This window comes from Adiantum capillus-veneris, chromosome 11 (assembly GCF_014529385.1).
Source record: "Adiantum capillus-veneris isolate H3 chromosome 11, ASM1452938v2, whole genome shotgun sequence".
Classification (NCBI taxonomy): Eukaryota; Viridiplantae; Streptophyta; class Polypodiopsida; order Polypodiales; family Pteridaceae; genus Adiantum; species Adiantum capillus-veneris.
The window spans coordinates 96,537,203-96,560,596 of NC_140941.1; the positions used below are offsets into that span (position 1 = coordinate 96,537,203).

Sequence of the window (23,394 nt, forward strand, 5' to 3'; positions counted from 1 at the left end):
ACCATCCCCCACATAGTGGGCTTAACAAAACCGATATTAGATCCCAGTTCCACTTACTCTATTATAATTAACAACATCAACTATTTATAGGCTACTTAAGGAACTCTCTTCTTAAGCAAGAAAAGAGAAACCAAATGCTCTGATACCAATGTAATGGAATTTGCCTATTCAATTTGAGAGTAGCGGAATTTAATGAGAGTACTTTCAAGAAATGATTTTGTGAGCATAGCGGGTTGACATAATTGAAGATAGCAACATAATCATAGCAATTAGTTAACTTGGCATAGACAATACTTTTGCAAGAGAGAGAATTTAGAGAACATGACAACAGTTGAGGACCGGATTTATGTGGAGCCGGTCCCCCCTCCAATAGGCATTTGTATTATGATTTCTCCCATAAAGAGAGACTTGTTACAATACATTCTTTGTGTTCCTTGTGACCTAGGTGAAGCAATGAAGATGGAAAGCTTCATGCATCACCATCATAGCATAACCTAAACTTGAAGAAAGATTTAACTATACCAAGCCTCAGTCCCAAGACCTCAAACACCTTCGAAGGTGGAGAGAGCTAGCAGAGAATGAGGGTAGGGAAGAGGAAGAAGAAACATTTCATACGAGAAAGAGCTAGTTCCTCACTTATCATAACTCTTGTGCTAGCATACATAATAGCATAGTAATGAAGAAGAAATAGATGGCAAGCTCAAGCATTGAAGCATGGCTCTTGGATGGATTTGCACTCCATAGCCAAGAGTGTTGGTGTAGGCTCTCAACCTCTACTTGCTTGGAGAAAGAGAGGGAGCTCTTCCACTTTGCATAGTACACAATGAGAGTGTTTGTGAGTGTGTGTGGGTGAGTATACCCCCTAAGCACCCCCCTAGCTTGCTTGGGTCGACCCCCCCTTGTAGCTCATGCTTGAAGCTCATTGGACCCCTCCAGGCCTAGCCAATCACAAGCAGGAGCCATTACAAGCAACAGGGATAGCCTTGGGACAAGTGTCCCCCTTTCCCCTTTGAGAGAGAGGACTTGATAAATGCAAAATCAATTAATTAAATATCCTTTATTATCATTGGACCCCTTGGGTGGCCAACCAATAGGTTTCAGGCACACCATGAGGGCAACATGAGGAGGAACTTGACAAGTGTCCTTGTTGCCTCTTCAAGCTGGGGCTTCCCTTGTGTGTGTGTGTGTGTGTGTGTTCTCTCTCATCCCCCCCCCCCCTTGTAATCTCAGCTTCCTCCTTGTAGGGATCTTTTTGACTTTGGATGAGCAAGCCCCTTAGTCATCAAGTATGACTAAGCACTTGAAGTAGGGGGTGTTCCCACAAGCATCTCAGGCAAGCTTCTCAAGGCACTTCAAGCACCTTAACCATGCACCAAGTCAAGCACCTCAATCATGGAGCCAGTCAAGCACCTCAAGCATCTTAATCAAGCACCTCAAGTAGGACAAGCACCTCAAGCACGACAAGCACCTCGAGTTTGGGTCGGGTTCCCACCTCAAGCTTAGCCCTAGCTTACCTAAGGTCAAAGGACTTTTACACACATTATTGGAGGTCTTCAATGAAGCTAACCCTAAGGTCTTATGCTCCATTGGTTAGCCTTGCTCTTGATAGACCATCTCCCATTTGGGCCCCTTTACTATTGGCCCCGTGTTGAGATAGATCTATAAGCACATATCTATATCTTAACACTTGTTCCCGTTTATTCTCCCACATTAAGTGATCAATTTAATATGAGAAAATCATTTGGGTTGGTTAGATATTAGATTTTATGATAGATGAACTCCGCTTACGAGCTGTCACGTCAATCTATGCTAAAAAGAGAAGACAAAAGGAATTTTTTGACAAGCATGTGCGTACCAAAGAGTTTAAAACAGTTGATTACGTACTTGTTTATACCTTAAAACAACATGCCAAGAAACTTAATAAGCGAGGACTGGGACCATTTGTGATTAGTGATCTATCACAAAGTGGAGCTGTGAAGCTTGCTACATTAGCAGGTGAAGAAATGCCAAACTGGATTAGTGGATGTCGACTAAGGAGGTATCATCTACCACTCACACAGGAGATGCTCCAACAAATTCATCAAGGAAAACCACGAATAAAGGAAAAAAAGAGAGTACAGGAGGAAGATCAAGTCGAAGCACAAGAACGCATTGCAAAAAGACGGCTTTTGCGACAACAACAAAAAAGTGGAGCACCATTGCGAATCAATGCCATTCGACTGACTGAGTTGTAGGAGGAAACAGTGGAGCCAATAATTGCGGTCAAAGTGGGCAACAATCAAGTGGGATCAACAGCTTTGCTTGATTCGTGTGCTCAAGCAAATTTGATCTCTTACGGATTATACCAACAGCTCACAGTCACAGATCAACTTCATCCTACTCCCCAAGTGCTGGAAAGTAGCACATCACACCCATTGACAACATTGGGATGGACTATATTGCATGTACAGATACATCAATATATCTAACCACACAAATTCTATGTGGTGACAGATGAAAGCACACAACACCCAATGATGCTAGGGCAACCTTGGCAAAAAGCATACAATGTGCAGATATATTGGAAAGCAAAGGCTGTCAAAATTCAACATGAACATGAACAACAGGTGATAGCTTTTGCTCAGCAATACCATCATGCTCAACTGCAAGCCGTGCAATTACTGGCAACAGAGCCAAAAACACGAATGCCATCAATGAACAATAGGAAACCCGAGACCAAATATCAAGTAAAAGCCAACCATGCCAATTACAGACAGATGAGGTCACCGGCCACAATGCAAAAATCTAGGCTACCAAAACAAGGTAAACAAGTATGGATGCGGAAGGATAGAAATGCAATGGCAGAAAAACAACAATGTAACAAACGGATTCCTACAAAGCAGACCGTTCAACCCCAAACCAAGGGCATAAAACGAATGTGGATCCCAAAGAAAATGCTTATGCATAACCCAAATGTCACTCACATTTGGATACCAAAGCAAAAGCAACTACCTGCAGTACAAGCAACAATGGAAGGCAAACAACTGCATTTCAAAAAGGAGAACCGACATAAGTGGATGCCAATGAAAGACAAACCAGTGGCAAACAAGCAAGAGCCAAAACATCTACACAAAAAGGCAGCAACACAATACCAATGGAAAGTCAAGGCCATAAGGCCCATAGCCATTACATCCCCGCCAATTCTATCCTTAGACACAACTACGACTCCATCAACAGTGTCGGCAAAGCAATTGCCTTTTGCCAAAAAGACAATTAAACAGAGAGCAGTAGAGTTACAGCTATTACTTGCAAAAAAAGCAGGAAACCTCGACTGCGAATGCCAATAAGCATTTTGCTTATTCCCTTCTCTTGCACAGCATTAATTTTTCCATGCATTGACCGAGTATGCATAAAATAGGGCCACTTTAATCGGGCAGGCATGAGCACAACTTTTTCAACCTATGCACGGCACATAGTCCGAGGCGAAACCTTGTCTTCCGGGAGGACTCTGGCTAGGAGGGAGGGAGACATTCTAGAGGCACTCTCAAATGCGGAACCAATGACAAAAACAACAAAAAAGGACATGATTTTCGACTATTTTAAGGGTTGTTGTTTGATTGCAAAATTTTCTGGAGTAACCCAAGCACATATACCCTTATACAGCATGAATCGATAGGTATATGGGGCCAAATGCCAAATCAAGCCCCTAGGTGTGTGTATATAAGTAGAAATAGCCATTTTTTGGGCAAAATATTGGTAAAACGAAGAAATCCGGCCATAAAAAATGCATGTGAGTGTATATAATGTGTTGTGGTGATGTTTGTGATTTATTGTGATTTTTGGGGATTTTCTAGGTTTGATTTGCTATTTTCCTTTTAAATTTGCTAATTTTCGGCAGAAAAACTTCAAAAATACAAAAAGCAAGTGAAAAACAGTCGTAATGAAAAACAAAAAATATGGTGATGATGAGTGACTATAGGACAACCTAAGGTGCAGTGGGGGTGCAATTATGAGACTGGAGCGGAAAGCGTGTTTTGGCTAGGTTTTGACCGAAATGCCAAATTTCTGGTAAATAGAGCAAACGGAGTCCAAATCAAGAAATTTTTGAGCCTAAACCGCATCTTGCAAGAAGATAGGAGCACATGTCAAATTTCATGAAAAGTGGTTCGGGGACCTCCATTATAAGAAATTTTCACCCCAATTTTAGCTCATTTTCACGAGTCTTACCACGCACCGAGCGAGTTTTTCCGAGCAAGTGTTTGTATGCTATATACTAGATTTTATCATCAACAAAATATTTATTGTTTGTTATATATTGATGCACTACAACAAAAAGAGTTTTCAATGGATAGACTACCTCCTAAATTCCAAAGATCAAAGTTTACTTTAAAAAAAAGTAGCACAATATTTGAAAATATTATCTTCTGGCTCAATCTCTATTTATCTAACTATAATCTCCTCTGCTTCTACTCTTCTTTGGCTTGGATTTTTCTCGCTTGGGCTTCACATGTTTGAGCATGAAGTAAGCTTGATAGACTAATAAGAGCTCTAGGACTTTACTTAATGCTTATGTCATCCTATGTTTCTTTCAGTAAGGTAAGTGCTCCCTTGTCTCGTACTTTGGTTCTTGATTGTCATTTATACTTGAGAGCATGTGCATCCTTCCTCCTCTTGACCACATCAATTTGATAGCAATCATCCCTTCCATGTCTTCTTGCCCTATCCATACTACAAGGTTGTGATCTTCATACAAGGGCACTCTTTTTACATGACATGTCCGACAAACACCATTATTTATGAAAGACTTCTTTTGTTACAATAAAATCATATTTTTAATTTAATTGACCAATATATGCCCTTTTTAATCAATTTACAAAAACAACAATCAAAATTAATAGAGTTCTATGCCTAAAATTTTCTAGAAAGACATCATCATTATTGAAAAAAGTTGGTTGGAAATTTTTTTTTTGAGGATCTTTTTACCATGTGACAACTTCAAAGCTTCAATTGAACAACTTCTTTCACAAAGATTGAAGATGCTGCTCCTTTCAATTTTGAATCATTGTTTGAAAAAATGTGGCAGATGTCAAGAAGGCCATAGCATCCACCACACAATGGGCACATCATTGTCGAAATATGCTTTACATCTTTGGTTATGTGGAATATTCATGCTGCCACCAATTATAAGAGCAAATTTGACTCCAATTCATGAAGATAAAAGCCATGCCATACCCTAAAAGGTGGTACTAGAGCCTTCTTCAAATCTGGAACGATAGTTTCAACAAGAGGGAAGGTCGCTGCAGTGACTTTACATACTAATTTGTTTGCAGTAAATTCAGTCCATTTTAAGCTTATGTCTGCTCGAGATAAGGTGGTATCCATTAGAAAGAACAATGCTAAGTGAGAGAAGATGCTCAGATCTCTCTCTCTCTCTCTCTCTCTCTCTAATGACAAACAATATCACTATCATTAAAAACGAGGCCTTAAGTGTATTTTTAAGGGCTAAAATAAAAATTTCCAAGCTAGTTTTGAGGCTGGCATTGAAGGAAATTGGCTAAATTTGGAGGATTTTAGTGTAAAACTCAGTAAAAGTCCAAAGTTTTTTGTTAAGATATTCAATGTTTTTTTTCCACTGGCTCCTACAAAAGGTTTTGGTGAACACTTCCTCGTAGGATCCTCTCTCTCTCTCTCTCTCTCTCTCTCTCTCTCTCTCTCTCTCTCAGTCAAGAGGATAGAAGATCGTTGGAATACCATTACTTTTCAAGTCATAACCAAAACTCCTATTAACTATTTCAGTATTTAGATCTCCACTCACAATTTTAATTGGTCTTGATCTTTCAATCATTTAAATTGTCTTACTAGAAAGTGGATATTTACAGCATCACTCCATCAATGCTGATAACTAGTGTGTCATACGTATATGGCACATAAAAAAGAAGCTAAACTATAAACCATCAGATAATTGCTCGACCTAAAACAGCAGTCAGCAGGCAACATGGGCATGTTTTTTCGCCCCACGCAACAGTTTAAGTCTTCTGGTGAAAATTGGCTTCGACAAAGCAGACATCCCCATCAAATGAGAGTGATAGCATGGTTAATAATCGATCCACTTGCAAGACAATGAGGCAATCCCTAAAATTCTCCATTGCATGTACATCATTCCTCACAATTGCTTTGGTATGATCAACAAACTTTTGGAGGCACAATTGTTTCATAGAGCCAGGTACATCTATGACAGTGAGTTTGTCCTACCGCATAACATCTTTAACAAGCCAATCCAAGGCATCAGATGAGATAGCATAGAGCAAAGGAGAAAGTGTGCACCCTTGTCTTATGGATTTATGCAATGGAAAAACATCTGTAAGAGCACCATTAGCTGAAATTCTAGCTGATGCATAATTCCCAAAAAGAATGTGAAAAAAAATCTGTCCAAACCCATATCATATAGACTTTGAAGTATGAACTCCCATTCAATTCTATCATAGGCCTTATCATACGCTCTGTGGCCGATTGATTGTGGGAAGAACTTCTAGAAGAGAGTTTTTTGCAATTTTGCAGTGTAGTGATTAGCATCATATCTTATAAGCAATGAATTGTTATGCCCTTAAAATGTTGCACGTTGGTGCTAGTACTACTACTTGTAGTCACTTGAGATATTGGCGGCTGCAGGAATCATATCATAGTAGTGGAAGCTGCTCATAGTGGAAGCTGCTGCCCATGCCTCCTGCTTCTTCCAATATCAGATGGCCAATTAGCTCTCGCTTCCTAATTGCACCTGCATGACTTACTACTTGACTTCCGTTGCAAAGTTGTTGCGTCTCCTTGGAGCTATGTCACATTAACCAACTCTTGCAAACACCGTACTCTGCATTGGATCGGTCATGAGAGATGTTTCTGTTTGTTTGCAAATCGTTCCGAAATTCTTGCCTTATGAGATTTTCAAATAGGTTATCAACAAAGCTGGGACGAGGAGTGTGACTCAAGCCAAAGGCTCATCAGACCATGACTTGCACTAGTGGCAATATTCCCCAATGCCTTTTCCTCGACATTGAGTTGTTTGCCAGTAATCCCCTTACACACTCTGCTAAAAGTGCAAGCAGCTATAAGCTGCACTGAAGTCGTAGGCTTAATTACTTGAGGATTATAACCATCATAAGCTTTTCTACCCTCATGTCCACTTTGACGTTTGTTTCTTTGCCCTTTGCCGTCTGCATCGCCAATAGCAGGATAGCATCATGGCGATTTCTCAGTACTACTTTGGGCCTCTCTCTCTCTCTCTCTCTCTCTCTCTCTCTCTCTTTCTTATTTTTGAGAAATTTGGGCTTTCAACTCCACATTCTATGGAAGATTGTAGCCACAGAAATCATAACACAAAAGAAAATTCCGTTTACGTGTCAAAAGAGTACAGCTCAGTTACAACAATCATCTCTCGTGTCTCAAAGAGCAGCTCAATCTCTTGGTTGTGCCTTGAGAACATCAACTCCTAAAAGGCCAAGAACAGCTCCTAGCTTGTTCCTAAGCAACAAGCGTACTTGCTGTAGCACTCTCATATTTCCAGTAGCTTCTTGGTTTTCTTGTAGTAGCGAGCCAACCTATGAACTCGGCTCTCAACCAGAATCAACCTAAATTTAGAGTCCTTATCCTTGTGATTCCTCTCCAGATGCTTTCTCACTGCAACCGCCTTTTTTATCAAATATTGGTACAAATCTTCAGGGATCTCCGGGCCCAAACCGTGCCCTTTCAGAATTCGCAGGACCTTGCTGCCAGTTACACTCTTATCCTGGCCAATTCCATGAGAGTCTCTCAAAATAACACCAATTTGAGATGGAGATAAACCCTTCTTCGCAAGCTTGTAGATATGATCTTCAGCGAGCTAGGGGGAGTCCTCTTGTATGGTAGGGCACATGAGGACATACCCTTCCCGCGACTGTGCATACGCCCCATGATGGGCAAGCTTGTTGAAGCAGGCCGGCAGGGGCGATAGAAACTCTACCTGCAACAAAAATCACCCGCCGAAGATCTGGGTGTAGAACTCTCACTCTCTCTCTCTCTCTCTCACAGTCAAAAAACTCTCTCTCTCTTAGTGAAAAAGAAACTCTCTCAAAGAGCGCGCGCCGGCGCGCGCTCTTTCAGAGAGTTTATTTTTACTAAGAGAGAGAGGCATGTCGCATCGCTGTCATCATTACCTTGCAGATTGGCCCTGCACACGTTTTCAAAGGATCAGGATTGCGCGTCCGGCTGGTGCTGGAGCCCTACTACTGATCAACATGCATGGAGCGGTCGGAACTTCCACAATGGCAACTTCATTCGCCGGGACCTCTTGCAGCTGCAGGCCTTCATCCTAGGTCCTCTCTCGCAATTACAAGTCTACAACTCTTCAACCAGGCAATGGAAGATAGCTGGCGCTGCAACCTTGGGCATGATAACGTCATCCTTCAGTTCCTTGCCACGGGAGACCTTTTCTTCTTAAGCATCCACCTTAGCATGAATCTCTATTTCTACAGTGCGAGGGAAGATGAGTGGGGGACGGCGTGGATGGGTGCACCACCTGCAGCAGTTTTAGCAGGACATCATCTTTCAAGGGGTAGAAAAGATACTAGTGGGTGGGGGAGATATATTGGCATAAGGGCGTATAAGTGCCCATGATTGCAATGTATGAGCTAAAAGAGATGAATTCCGGTGGCGGCGATGGAGGAGTAGCGCTAGACTGGTCGTGGGCTCCAATAGCATCCCGACTGGATGCTGGTCAGGTTGCCTTGGAATGGAGCGAGTTGTGCAGAGAGGAGATCGCTATGGATGCGGAAGCGAGGAGGCTATCGACAGGCAAGCCTAGAAGGAAATGGTATGTGAGCTTGTTTCATGAGAGAGAGGAGAAGAAGAAGAAGAAGACCGTACCCTTCGTTGCATTAGGATTTCGTGAGAGTGGGCACTGGAGGAGGGTGATGAGCAGCACAATCAGGACAGCCCACAATGTTGTTAGAGAAAGGGAGCTGGCTAACGGCGTAGGTAAAACTACAGGCTTGATCACTTTTCTATCCTGGTTGCTTGCTGTCGACCTGGCTGAGCAGCACTGCCAGTATCAGCTTGCTTGACATCGTGACGAAGCCAGCCGAGCCGGTTGCCAGTCAGTGCGAACCAGCTGCCAGCAGTTGACCAAAACTAGTAAACGCGGCATGCACACGCAGGGTCGAGCTTAGGACGTCGGCCTCTACGGACGAACGCGATATCGTCAAGTTGCATACAGAGATCTTGCAGCTGGTCCATGATAGCGCACTGAGTTCTGTTGCGCCCTCAAAAAGTGTCGTGACCGGCCGCAGCCGATTTTGCCCACCTACACATCGGCTACCAGGCCAATATTTATCTAGAGCTGAGAAGAGAAATGGAGCTGGCTGAGGGCGTAGGTGGAACTGCAGGCTTGATCACACACACACACAGTTTTTAGTGCGCGCACAGGCTCAAGGCTCGCTTAGCAATAAGTAGACTTGGCAAGCGGCCATGGATAACTTGAAGCACTTGCCGTTGACTTCCAATAGCTTCCACAGCACTGAGCTGAGCGGCTCAGATAGTGGCCATGACAGCAATCTGATTGTTGGCCCGCTTTTGGTAGTACTGTTGGACATCTTGAGCGTAGTGGCGGGATTCAATGGCCGCGTCTAAGAAAAAGGCACCATGGAGAAAGGTGTGTTAGCTGCATTCCTTATAAGGCTTGGAGAGGTAGGTCATATTTTTTTTCAAGTCGTTTGAATTAACATTGCACACGTTTAGTTAAGAATGAACATATCCCTAAAAACATGTTGGAGAAATCCGACGGAAACCTCGGCAGTGAACTCATTTGTACATTAAAGTCTAAAGTAAGAAAGAAATGATTGAGGGGTATGCTGTTTGCAATAGGAAAGAATGTCTGCTAGGAAAAATTTAGCTCGACATGTTCATTTTATTTCCAATGTTGAATCAGTATTTAGGTCACACAAGGAAATGTGAGTGTGAGGGTGGAAAGTGGGGACTTGGCTCAGGTTGCCAATGTTTATGAGATGGGTGGTCCCTATTGGTTAGGAACTCTCTGTCCCCATAGTGCTTATTTCGATATTAGTAATACTAATTGGCCCTAGAGCGGTGAAATCTCGAGAGTACGTGCCTCTGAAACATGGAGAAAAAGGCACTCGGGGTTTCTCTCCTCTTGGAAGGTGGGTCTTACGATCGGTAGATAGTTTAAGTACGCTTCCCCTGCGAAGTGGAGCTAGATCTCATTGCTAGTAGGTTCGAACTCGACTCACTTGTGATGAGAGATCGTCCGCTAGCTGAACCCTGAACCACTTTGTTTGCTTCCGCTATACATCTAGTGGCCACCAGGTTCACCATCAGATCCGCTGTTGATATGGCAGGGTGGGGACCTCACATTCTTCAAGGAAGTTCACCACCTAATAAACCTCCTTAAAGAGTTTCCCAAGCTCAACAAGAGGAGATTATGCAGCAAGTGCATGAGTTAGTTGAGAAAGGCATGGTTAGTCCTAGCTCATCTCCATTTTGTTCACCCTTGTTATTAGTGCAAAAAAAAGACGGCACATATCGTATTGTGTCGACTATAGAGCACTAAATAGATCTTTATCAAGAATAGGTTTCCCGTTCCATGGATAGAAGACCTATTTGATAAGCTAGAAGGGTCAACCTACTTTAGTAGGATTGACCTAAAAAGTGGCTACCATCAAATAAGGATAGTTGATCAAGGCATTGTAAAGACCACATTTTGCACTACGTCTGGTCTCTACGAGTACATTTTCATGGCTTTTGTCTTGACCAATGCACCAGCTACCTTCAATCGAATGATGTAGAAGCTATTTAGGCCTCACTAGAGCTTCACTGGAGTTTTCTTTGATGATATTATCATCTACTCCAACTCTTTGGATGAACACAAGCAACATTTCCAGGTAAAATAAAGTTCTAAGAGAGAATAGGCTTTACATAAATCAAAAGAAAAGTGAATTTTTCTTACAAGAAATTCAGTATTTAGGTCATATTATCTCTCAAGATGGCATCCAAATGGATCCATTAAAGCTAGCAGTAATAAAAGGATGGCCTAATCCAAGGAATCTACATGAACTAAGAAGCTTTATAGAAAAGTTCTCACAAATTGCGGGACCATTAAAGACCTAACGAAGAAAAACATTAGGTATACATGGTCCACCAAGGAGAAAGATGCTTTCAAAAAGCTTAAAGAGAAGCTTATCCCTCAACTTGTGCTTACACTGCCGGATCTCTCAAAGCCATTTCAGGTCCAATGTGACACTTTGGTGACTGCCTTGGAGCTGTTTGGCTCCAAGAACAACACGCCATAGCCTATGAAAGTCGAAGGCTCGACTCTCTTGAGCAAGCTCTAGGCATACATGAGAAGGAACTCTTAGTAGTTTTACCGTATGCTCTACACTCGTGGAAGAACTATTTACTGGGGACTTCTTTCATTCTGCAGACGGATAACCAAAGCCATAAGTACTTCATGACGTAGACCAAGCTCTCTGACAAACAAACGAGGTGCGAAAAATTCATTTCGCAATTTCATTTTCATATTGCTCATGTTGCTAGCAAGCATAATTAAGTAGCGGATGCACTCTCAAGAGGACCGAGAGTGAATGCGGTTTCCATAACAACTCACAATGATCTATCTTCTATGATAGATGAGTACGCTATTGCTCCTGATTTTAGAGATGTGATTTTAGCGCTTGCACTAGGGAAGAAAGAAGAACCATTTACCCTACAAGATGGTTATCTTCTCTATGGCAATAGACTATGTGTTACTAACTCACTACGTGAGAAAGTAATGTATTAATCTCATGCTCCTCCCTATGTGGGGCTTAGAGGAATTCAGTCTACCCTAAAAGGGATTGAAACATATTTCTATTGGCCTGCCGTGAAAGCAACGATACAAGAGTATGTTTCAAAATGTGTGATATGCCAAAAGACGAAGTTTGATAGAGGGAAGCAACCTAGATTGCTTCAACCTTTGCCGATCCCTAATTCACCGTGGAGAGCATATCCATGGATTTTATCTTTGGATTGCCCAAGTCCATCCATGAATATAGGAATATGGAAAATAGTAGACAGATTTAGCAAAAAAGCACATTTCATAGGTCTGTCAAAAAGGCTATCAAAGCCTATCAAATGGAAACCCTCCAGTATCACGGCTTGCCAATGTCATAGTGTCAGATAGAGATTCTAGATTGACCAGTAACTTTTGGAAGGGTCTCTTTGAGAATTTAGGTACAAGGCTAAACTTATCTTCAGCCTATCATCCCCAAATGGATGGCCAGAGTGAAATAGCTAACCTAACAATTCTTGATCGACTAAAAGCTTATGTCAAAGAAGTAGATCAAAACTCCCAATAGGAGAAGTACTTACGCTTATTGGAGTATGCTTACAATAACACTGTACACACTTCCACGAGAAAAGCATCTTTTGAGGTAATTGAGGGAAGATCGAAAAGTCCCTTGCTACTCCAGATACATGGGAAGATCTTTGTTGTAGATGAATTAGCCGAGACTTGCAAGAGTCTTTCCAGAAGATTAAGGATGCTATATCCATCTCTTAGCAAAGGCAAAAGGCTAGTGCTGATAAGCACAGAAGAGCCCTAGAATTTAAACAAAATGATTGGGTCTTGCTTAAGTTTCTCAAGGATCGATTAAGGCACACGACGGGCAAGAATCCTACAGGACACCAAAAGTACAGTGCTAAATTAGCAAAAAGGTACTATGGCCCCTTTCAGATTATTAGGCCAAGCAATGAGATGACCTATCAACTTAAGTGGCCCAACCATTGGCTCATACACAATGTTTTTCATGTGATCCTACTAAAGCCTTACAAAGGAGAGCCACCTCAAGAAGCAATCATTGAAGACCCACCGGAGATTGAGGACCAAGAAGAGGTGCTGCAACCCAAGTCTATTCTCCGACACGAAGACAAGGTATTACGAAGTGGTAAGACTATCCGATGATATCTTATCAAGTTTAAAAATTATCCTTTTGAAGATACTACATGGATGCAAGGCATACAGTTAAAGGATAACCTAAACCTTGTCAATGCTTACAATGATTCCCTAGAGTAAGCAAATGTAAATATGTATAAATGAATAAAGTTTCTGTCTTATAAGACTCTCTTTTTCTTTATTGTGCACAAATGTTTATGTTGGATGCATCCAATGTTAGCAGCCATTTTCACCTACTGATGGGCATTATTTTTCCATTTGCTATGTATATATTCATGGGCTCACATTGAGTTCCAAGTTGTATCTGTTTATTCACTTCATGTACTTTGGGCGGCCGGCCATAACTTTTAAAACCCTTGGTATATAAGTGAATGTAGCTTGTGTGAAAAGGGAGATATCATTTTGAGAGCAACCTAGAGTAGAGAAGACGAAGAAGGAGGCTATGGAGGTGGAAGCATGGAGCCATATGTACTCTCTTCACGGACTTATTGTATGCATGCTATGAAGATGAGTCCTTTTGCCTTTTCTCTTTCTTTTCATTAAGTTGTGTATTAGTGTCTTGATGGTGTAGATTAAGAACTAATCGCTCTGTAATTCTTGATTGGCTATTGTGCATGACTAGATTAGTGTGTAGATGTAGATTAAGGATTTGTGCATGCATTTCTCTAATCATAACTCCATGAGCTTCAGTGAACTTGTGATTGGGATGTGACCACGAGGATTAGTAGAGAATGCAACGATTAGCAACCTTGACTAGCATAAGGGTTAACGTGTGTGCATACACTAATCTCCTTCATTAGTTCTCTTTTCTTCCTACTAATAATCTCATGTGATTTCCCCACTCAATTCTATCTCATTTCTCTCACACAATCACCCATGTGTGATGTTTCCATGTCCTAATCGGGTCGCTACCATCCTTGGATTGATAATTTTGTTGATTATTTGGAGCTATGCTACGAGAAAGTTAACATCTGGTACCGCTTCTGGGGATGGTAGCCTAAGCTAGAGGAGAATTTTTTAGTATAATCGAGTGTTTATGAGTAGATTTAGATAGAAAACCCCCAATTTCTCACTGATTAATCACTAATTTTTGACTAATCCGCTACTAATTCAAATGCTTTACACATGTGTATGCCTAATTAGAGGTTAAGTTATCACTCTTTTGATATGAAATTGTAAAATTTTTGACTAAAATTGAGTGATTTTGAAGTGCGTAATTAGGGATTTTCCCTAATTAGGCTCTCTAATTACTCTCTAATCACATGTGCTTTTTGTGCTACACATAGCTAAATCGTTGACTAGAGTTGTGATTACTATTTTTATGTGTTTAATTTCATTGAAAATGATGCTACACATGAGATTTTATGCTCAATTGATTGTAGGTGAAATGCCTTTAAGCGGTTGCTAGTACACACACATGTGTGCAGGCGTCAATTGCAGTTGAAAATCGACGTGTTGTATGAAATTATGAGTGCACTAACCCACTCAATTTCTGATTTGATTTTCAGGTTTGATTAAATTTTGATTACACAAAAGATTAGTGCAAATTTAAGTGCAATTAGTATGTCCATAGACAAAGTGTGCACTTTCGAATGCTAATTATGACTTAATTGGTGCCAATTAGAATTGTCAAAGGCAATGAATTGTTTGATGATCTGATGATAATGATGGTTCAAATTTTTGATTGCTAAAATACACCGTTATGCCATCGAAATTGCGGTAGAAATTGTGTGTGTGCACTAATTACCGGATTTATGCTTAATTTTGCTAGTTTTTGCACACATAAATTAACTAGTACTTGATTGCAAATTGATGTGTAATTGATTGCATTGCAAAGTCCAAAGCATAATAATCAAGCATATGTGCAGAAATTTGCTGAATTGCATCATTAAGTTTGTTAATTTTTGGATCAAAATTGAACAAAAAAGAGGCAAAAAACGGTCAATTTTGTTTCTATTTGATTGTCAAATGCATTGGAAATTGATTGGGATTGTAATCTTGATGTTCCAAGTGCTTGAAATCAAGTAGAATGAGCTACATATTTTTCAAAAAGATTTCGGCTAATTTTTGGTAATTATTTCATTAATTTTTGTTATTTTTAGCATTTTTGTGCTAATTTAGTGCTTAAAATTGTTCATTTTTTAAATCAAAAATTGATAAAATTGTAAAAATCTAATGTGAACAATCAATCCAAAACAAAGTTTTTGAAACGGTGAACTCTCGCTAAGTTTCGAGTTGTGTTTAGCATTTTTCGGGTATTTTTTGGGTAAGTTTACCTTCTCGAGCAAATTTTTTTAACTTTGTTGCATTTTTGTATATTTTCACCCGTCTCGCTTTCGTGACCACCGGGCCGCGCTCAACTGGGCCTGCATCCATGTTTGCACTTACCTTGTCCCGCACTTGTTGCCCCCGTACACACACTCTCTAATCAGTCTCCACTCATTGACCTCGTGTGACCCAACCCCTGAGCGCGCGCACACACACACAAAACAAAAGCAAAACAAACAAAAAAAGAAAAGACAAGAAATTCACCACACAAAGAAACAAACACACAAAAGCACAAACAAACATACACATACACACATACACACACACACACACACACACACACACACACACGTTTTCTCTCTCGCGTACACACACAAGAGACAAAAAAAAAATCTTTTTTTTCAAAAACTCAAAAAACAATTTTTTTTGTTTTGTTTGCTTTTCTCTGTTTTATTTCTCTTCATTCATTGCACATGTATCAAACATCCGCACACGTCCTGTTCACACGCATTTAAGCACGAAGCACGAATAGACGCATTTAGAGCCCCGAGAGTCAGATTTCATCCGAAATTGTCCGATTTTGTCGATTTGAGCCTTTTTTTAGCATATTTGAGCCATATCACACAAACAGACCTTGGTTGACTTGGATTTTGATTTGGGTCTACGATTTTCCAAATTACACGTTTTAGAGCTGTTTCACGCGCAATATTGCATTTTGGCTCGATTTGACAGTAGAGTCCCACGATTGACCATATTTGACCTCAACTTGTGATAGAGATTCGTTTTGACCTTGATATTGACCAAATTGAGCGAGTCAAAGCCTGTTCACATGCGAGATCTTGATCTGGCCGCTTTTGGCTATTCTTAGCATACGAACGCAAGGTAGAGCTCGATTTGGTTACAAAGATAGCGATGGTGTGTCACTCATCACTTTATGCTTGTTGTCGTGGAGGATTCCTCGCCCCGAAGAAGAAGGAGCCACCGCTGTGCCGCGCTCAACTGCTTCACTGCCACCGTGCCGTTGTTGCAATGCTTGATCACACACACACACACATACACTCTCTCTCTCCCTCTCATGCATACACACACACACAACGAGATGATGAAGAAGAAGATGGAGATGGAGCAAGAGCACTCTTCAATTGCACAAATGAAAGAATGAACGATTTTTAGGTTTAGGTGACTTTTATATGAGCTCGCCCCATTCACATTTGGGCCTATGTATGAGGGGCTTGAGGTGTCAAAAATGTTTCGGAACGGTGACTCAGAACGGGTGGGGGAGGGGAGGGACGGCATCCGGAACGGCAAAACGGGAATCCGAAACGGTCAACCAAAAAAGTCAATGTTTTTTTAACTAGCCATTTGGGGGCATATTTGGGGCTGCTTGGGGGCAAATTTGGGGCTATTTGGAGACAAGTTTGGGACTATTTGGAGGGCTGATTTGGGGCTGTTTGGAGGCTCGTCTCACCTCCTCCTCAAGCTCTTAACACCTCTACTCTCCTTGCTAAAGATTCAAGCTTGGATATGGAGCTCTAGCTTCTACCTGTTCTTTTTTGGCGGAAAGCACAACACTCTCAATGAACAAATTCAAGATGGCAAACAATAGCAAAGCTAGGTGTGTAGGAATTTATAAAATGTTTTGTGGAAGCATTTGGCATTAAGAAGGCTATTGATTTTTAGTTATAAGTACCTAGGGAATTGGCTATCCATTTATCCTAGGAAGGCCATGGCTAATGAAATTGCGAGCTTTGCAAGATTGGGAAAGTGGAAATTTGATTTGCAGAAATATTAATCACAAGAAGGTTGTCTTTGACATGAAGGAGCAACGCCAACAAGATCTCCATGAAGAATCATCCATAGTAGTAGGGAACGGGCGGAACGGACCCTAAACATTACGAAACGGAGTTTCAGACCGGTTCGGCTTCCCGAAACGGAGTCGCTAGAACTACATTTGGCTACGACTTTGACCGAGTGACTGATTTTAGAGCCAGATTACACACAAAGATCTCGATTACCATTTGGATAGAGATTCATTGCCAGATTATGCCTTGCACCTAGTGCATTGGTTTATTGCCCCCTAGCACCAGATTTGACCTAGACTGCTAGACTTTGGCAGTCATGGATCTTGAGGTTTGATCACCTCCAAGATTTCCATCCTCGCCACCATCTAGGAGACTGACCTCAGCAGAGATCATAGCAGAGGCTAGGGCAGATATGGAGCGTAGGATACATAGCCATACTAGTGCACGACCAGAGCTACGAGCCACAGAGACAGTTATACCTTAGAATTTGATTGTTCCTACTATTAGCACACATGCTAGAGAGGTTGACATGGTACCACCTTCCACATTGCCAGCCATGAGTACACTAGATACTGAGCATTCCAGCTCACATGCACCAGAATTACTGATGATTGCTAGATCACCTAGAGCCACCATGCAGGCATGAGCCGAGCCTAGGGTTGACACTCCGAGTATTGAGGACCGAGATGAGATTTTGCTACATTTTGTAGGCCATAGAGGAGCCATGCCTTTGTTTCTTCACCATGACGGACATTCTTATACCAGAGGTACCTTCTCGGACGACATAGACCCTTCTATACGGCAGATAGCCAGAGTCAGAGGAAACATTTTGGTACGACTGAGTTCTTTACCGATGAACTCAAGGGCACATACATGTCCCTGCCGACCAGCCCATATGATGCTATTGACATAGCACATCCCGATGATTGTTTAGATATCCATGTACATCCTAGGATAGTGCAATTACCTGATTGGAGCACACATTGACTTATGTTGATGATTATGGGCGTAGATACAGATATGAGCAGATGAGATGGTATATTGAGCCAGCCAATAGCGTTATGGCATATCTTATTGGAGATCTTTGCGATAGGATTTATAGGGACCCATTGGGTGAGATTTACCATTTGATGATTGGATTGACCTATTCTCCACAGCATGGCCAGGATACTAGATAGATACCCACACAGAGTTCACATACACCTCCTAGACATACATCTCGTACCAGGTCACCTCCCAGAGCTTCATCACCTAGACAAATTTTTCCACAGAGCACAGTTGCGGGAGATTCACTCTATATACAAAATGGGATGCCACCTGCGAGCGGACAGCTTTGATAAAACCCCTATATACGACTCATATTAGGGAATATGACTCCCCTTTCTACTCTAATGCGACAATCAATGCTGAAAACTATCATACCCCTATCTTACATATAAAATTTAGGTTTCACATGATCTAATCGAGTAAAAGTAGTCAAAGAGCGTGTAGCATAGTGACTGGCGATGTACTAAGGAACCACTTTTTTTGATAACTAGATGTACCCTCAATGTGTCTTAGTTTGATTTTCAAAATGTGTGCCCGTTCAGCCTGCACTCTAGCTACTTGTCCAATTTTGACCCATCTAAATCACTGAAAAACATGTCTATAAAGTTTTGTTAGGTTCTCCACGTAAATTTGCATCTGTACAAACTCTTTATAGCTTTCTTCTCTCAATAAATGAACTATAATCACAAAACAATCAATTGATACAAAGCACTATTAGTTATTGCATGTATCTTTGTAGCTATTGAATCGCAAGTTCGAGGGCAAAATATTTTGGGAAGCCATCATTTTGAAACACAAAAATTTTCTCTCATGTTTCCCTTTTCTCACTTCTCACCCCCCCCCCCCCCCCCCCCCCCCCCCCCCCCCCCCCCCCCCCCTCTCCCTCCTCCCATAAATATGATGCCCCCTCCCTTATTTTTAAACTTGGTAGATAAATTATTGGGGGTCTACCTCTAAGCTATACCCTTATGTAACTTGTAAAAAACCCCCCTCCCCTGCACTTACGTAGTGCGGTAAGTTTTCCATGGTGAATCCCCCGGGAGCACATTTGATCAGCTGCGATCTAGAGTGATTGAGATGAAGAGGGCGAATGCTGAGATTGACGATAGGATGAGTACACTAGAGGGCCTACCATGGGGTGACCTACATTGCCAATTCCAGAGGTTGATACTTTTTCTACAAGGGATGTACAACCTAGTGAGATTGCTCCTACACTAGGTTGTACACACCCTACCATGGGGTGACCTACATTGCCAATTACAGAGGTTGATACTTGTTCTACAAGGGATCTACAACCTAGTGAGATTGCTCCTACACTAGAGACAAGCACCGAGCCACTAGAGATTGATAGAGTGCCAGATTCCATAGCTATTATTGATGATTCCCTTGTACCTATCGTAGAGGTAGATGTCCCACCATAGCCTATACATGAGGAGATAGCCAATACAGATGACCATCAGAGTGTTGACATTACTATAGAGCCTTTAGAGACCGAGATACTTATAGAGATAGGTACCTGCATAGAGACACATACTCATGAGCATTCACCACCAGATTCATTGACGATTGAGCACACAGACCCCCCATGAGAGACATGGACAGATGAGGTATTTAGAGACCATGATTGTCACCCCCCGAGTGTAGACGTCACACATCAGGATCCAGGGACCCCTTTGACGAGAATGACTTCTACCATTGTACTTGAGATTTATTACACCACAGGGTGCCATGAGCCATAGCTCACCAGAGATTCCTATTGATCATACTATTGATTTAGAGCTAGGCAAGGGTCATCCACTAAGGGATCCTAAGCTACAAAGTTATTTGACGACACAGTCACAAGCTGATGTCGTCCCTAGACCCATGACTTGTGCTATAGATTCTAACATCCATATGGAGCTAGGTGCTAGCCAGCCACTGACCATTAGACAGCGAGCTAGGAGATTACATGCTTTATTGTTTGGAGAGAGTTATCTTATCCCTAGCTGATATCCTCCCTAGACCCATGACTTGTGCTATAGATTCTACCATCCATATGGAGCTAGGCGCTAGCCAGCCATTGACCATTAGACAGAGAGCTAGGAGATTACAGGCTTTATTGTTTGGAGAGAGTTCCCTTATCCCTCCTAGCTGCACTAGACTCTTGACTTGAGCATATTGACTATGGTGCACTAGCTACATGCATTTATACTAGAGGCACTTTTTTCCTACGGTTTTTTTCCCTCTAGGTGTCCAGGTTTGAGACCCTAGTTTAAGATTTCTTTCATTTTGTAATAAAACTTTCACTACTATGCTGACACACCTTTCTAGGTGGTAGTGTCTTGCCTTATGATTTTGCAGCATAGATGGACTTTAGCTTCCAGATTGCATGGTTCCATTGAGCTTCAGAGTTATATGTCAATTTATACTGAGAAGCTGCATCATGTTTCTCCAACTGTATCACTTCCTATGCTATATGTTTTTGTACACCTATATTTGCTTATTGTGGCTTTCATGGTTTGATTTAGTCCATTTTATTATGTCTTGTTATTGCGAGTAGAGATAAATAAGTTTGTGCATGCTTTAGTTAATTAACATAGAGTTTAGTCTTATTGATAAGCCTTGAGGTTAGGAGGCTCTGACTTTAGGTTAACTCATTTACTTGACCTAGAAGTCCTAGTTGGCATAATTATTTAAATGTTTGAGACCTTAGGAGGGTTTTAGGCATAGAGAGGCTGGCTCACTTCACAACAAAGAGCACTAGTAAGAATTACAAAGGATATAGAAGCACAAAAGTGCCACAAGTGTAAAAGCTTAAGCTGGAGGAGAAATCCCAACTGGATTTTGGTGCTTCACTCATGTATAGCCTATGGTATTAGAGTCCTAGAATTCCCAGTGGGGCGGTTTTCCTTGAGAAACAAAAAAACTCAGGCATACAAAATAAGAACTCACAAAAAATGCTCTTAAAAACAATGAGAAAAAAAAAATTGAAGAAGAAAAGAGCAAGAAAAATGAAAGAGAAAAAGAAAAGACTTCCATTAAGCTTAAAGTAAAAATTTAAGCTTTTGTTTGGAGTTGTACAGTTAGTTCGCTTATCTCTGCTCATAAACACAAATAGGAGTTTTGCCTTTAGATACTTTTTCTAACTTAGATATAGTACTAGAGTGACTGTTTTAACCCTTTGTCATAGCTAACTAATTGATAGACTCATCCATAAGCCCAAAACTCTTGTTTAATTATTTTTAGCAAGTGCAATTTATTTGTCTTTTATTGGCAATTTACCAATTCATAGTTCTTTGCACTTAGTCCTTCCATGATGTGCTTTGCTTTGCCTTATGACTTATTTGCCACATGAGTATGCTTGCTACTTCATTGCCTTTTATCTTTTGCAAGCGCATTCTTCCTGGAGCGTTCACCACGACATATCTTTGTCGGGGATGACAAAGCCTAGGAAGGGGGGAATGTTAGATGCATCCAACATCAGCAGCCATTTTAACCTTCTCATGGATACTATTTTTCCATTTTCTATGTATATATTCATGGGATCACATTGAGTTCCAAGTTGTATTTGTTTATTCAATTCATGTACTTTGGGAGGCTGGCCGGCTCTAATCATAACTCCATGAGCTTGGGTGAGCTTGTGATTAGGATGTGACTAGTTGATAATGCAACGATTAGAAACCTTGATTAGCATAAGGGTTTACGTGTGTGCATACACTAATTCCCTTCATTAGTTCTCTCTTCTTCCTATTGTAGATAATCTCATGTGAGTTCCCCACTCAATTCTATCTCATTTCTCTCACACAATCACCCATGTGTGATGTTTCCATGCCCTAGCCGGGTCACTACCATCCTTGGATTGATAATTTTGTTGATTCTTTGGAGCTATGCAATGAGGGAGCTAACAGTTAAGAAGTATGTGTGCTTAGGATCAAGTTTGTAGAGACGACCTCTCCCAAAAACCAAGTAGAGCTTGTCACTCTACTATGGAAGATTGATAGGACTAATGCGCACACATGCTTGCGGTAGATTAGGCTCTCAAGCACCAAATGGATTAGTCATCCATTCTGGAACGATATCGTAGGGTAAAATAGGGATCCTCTACCTGCTAGAAAAAGGACTAATCACTAGGCTTTATCGTCTCTACCTCATACTTGAGGACGACTATGATTTCAAGAGAGAGGTAATGTCATAATAACTAATATTTAATTCTCCTAAATGATTTTCTCATGTTAAATTGGTCGTTTAATATAGGGATGTACCAGGGGAGAAAAAGCTAGAATATTGGTAAGGCTAGCAGACTGGTCATAGTAGGATTCCAAAGGAGGGAAAATAGGGATCAAAGGAGCGACCATCTACAAAAGAGCAATGCGCATCAATGGGCTTCAAAGACCCTAAATTTCAGCCCATTAAGAGTTCAAAAAAGGTTAGGTTTCAAAATTCAAATGAAATATTCAATGGTCAATTCTTAGGGAAATTGAATGCTTTGGGAAGACCACAAAGTCTTCCCACATCCTTGGATGGGAGGGGGCGGCCCTAAAGGTAGGGGAAGAGAGAGAAGAGGTGAGACAACACACACACACACACACACACACACACACACACACACACACACACACACACACACACACACACACACACTCAAGGCTTCCCTTTACACAAAGGAAATTTTAGACCCATGTCAAGTTCCCAGCCCAATTGCCCCCAATTCCCATTCAAATCCTATTGGATGGCCATAGAGGTGGACCAATGAGAATTAGTCTAGAGTAAATTTAGTATTGGCCAAAGGGAAAAAAGGTCTAATGGGGATTTAAATGCAATATTTGAATTACCTAAACTCTCACTAAAGGGGAAGGAGGGACACTTGTCACAAGGCTCTCCATTTGACCTCTAATTTCCTATTGGCTAAGCTTGGCATGAGCCAATGAGGGGCGAGGCGGAAGAAATAGCAAGAGGGGTCGACCAAGAGTGAGAGGGGGCTGATTTTGCAAGGCATTATGGCACACTCACTCACAAAAACTCATGTGTGAATTAAAGAAGACTATCTCCTTCTCAAGCTTTAATGGAAAGCTTGTCATCTACTGCAAGCTTGTGAGAAGGGAGGCCTATACCAACAACTCTTGGCTTTGTGATGCAAATACAACCAAGAGCCAAGCTCCAATGAATGCTCATCCCCTCTACCATGCTAATTACTAAGCTATTAAGAGTGATTATGTGAGGAGAAATACTTCTTTGTAACATTTAAAGGCCTAAAATCTTATGTGTAGCGGAAATTAGCATGAACATAGTGGGCATTTCATTAGAATAGATTCCTAATGAGAATTACAAGAGTGCTTGGGTGGAGAG

General features: G+C 41.3%; 1 pseudogene; it reads right to left on the reverse strand.

Annotated features, from left to right (window-relative positions):
- Positions 1–7,366: 7,366 nt before the first annotated feature.
- LOC147447696 (small ribosomal subunit protein uS15 pseudogene) lies at positions 7,367–8,846 on the reverse strand (annotated as a pseudogene).
- Between the last annotated feature and the right edge of the window lie 14,548 nt (positions 8,847–23,394).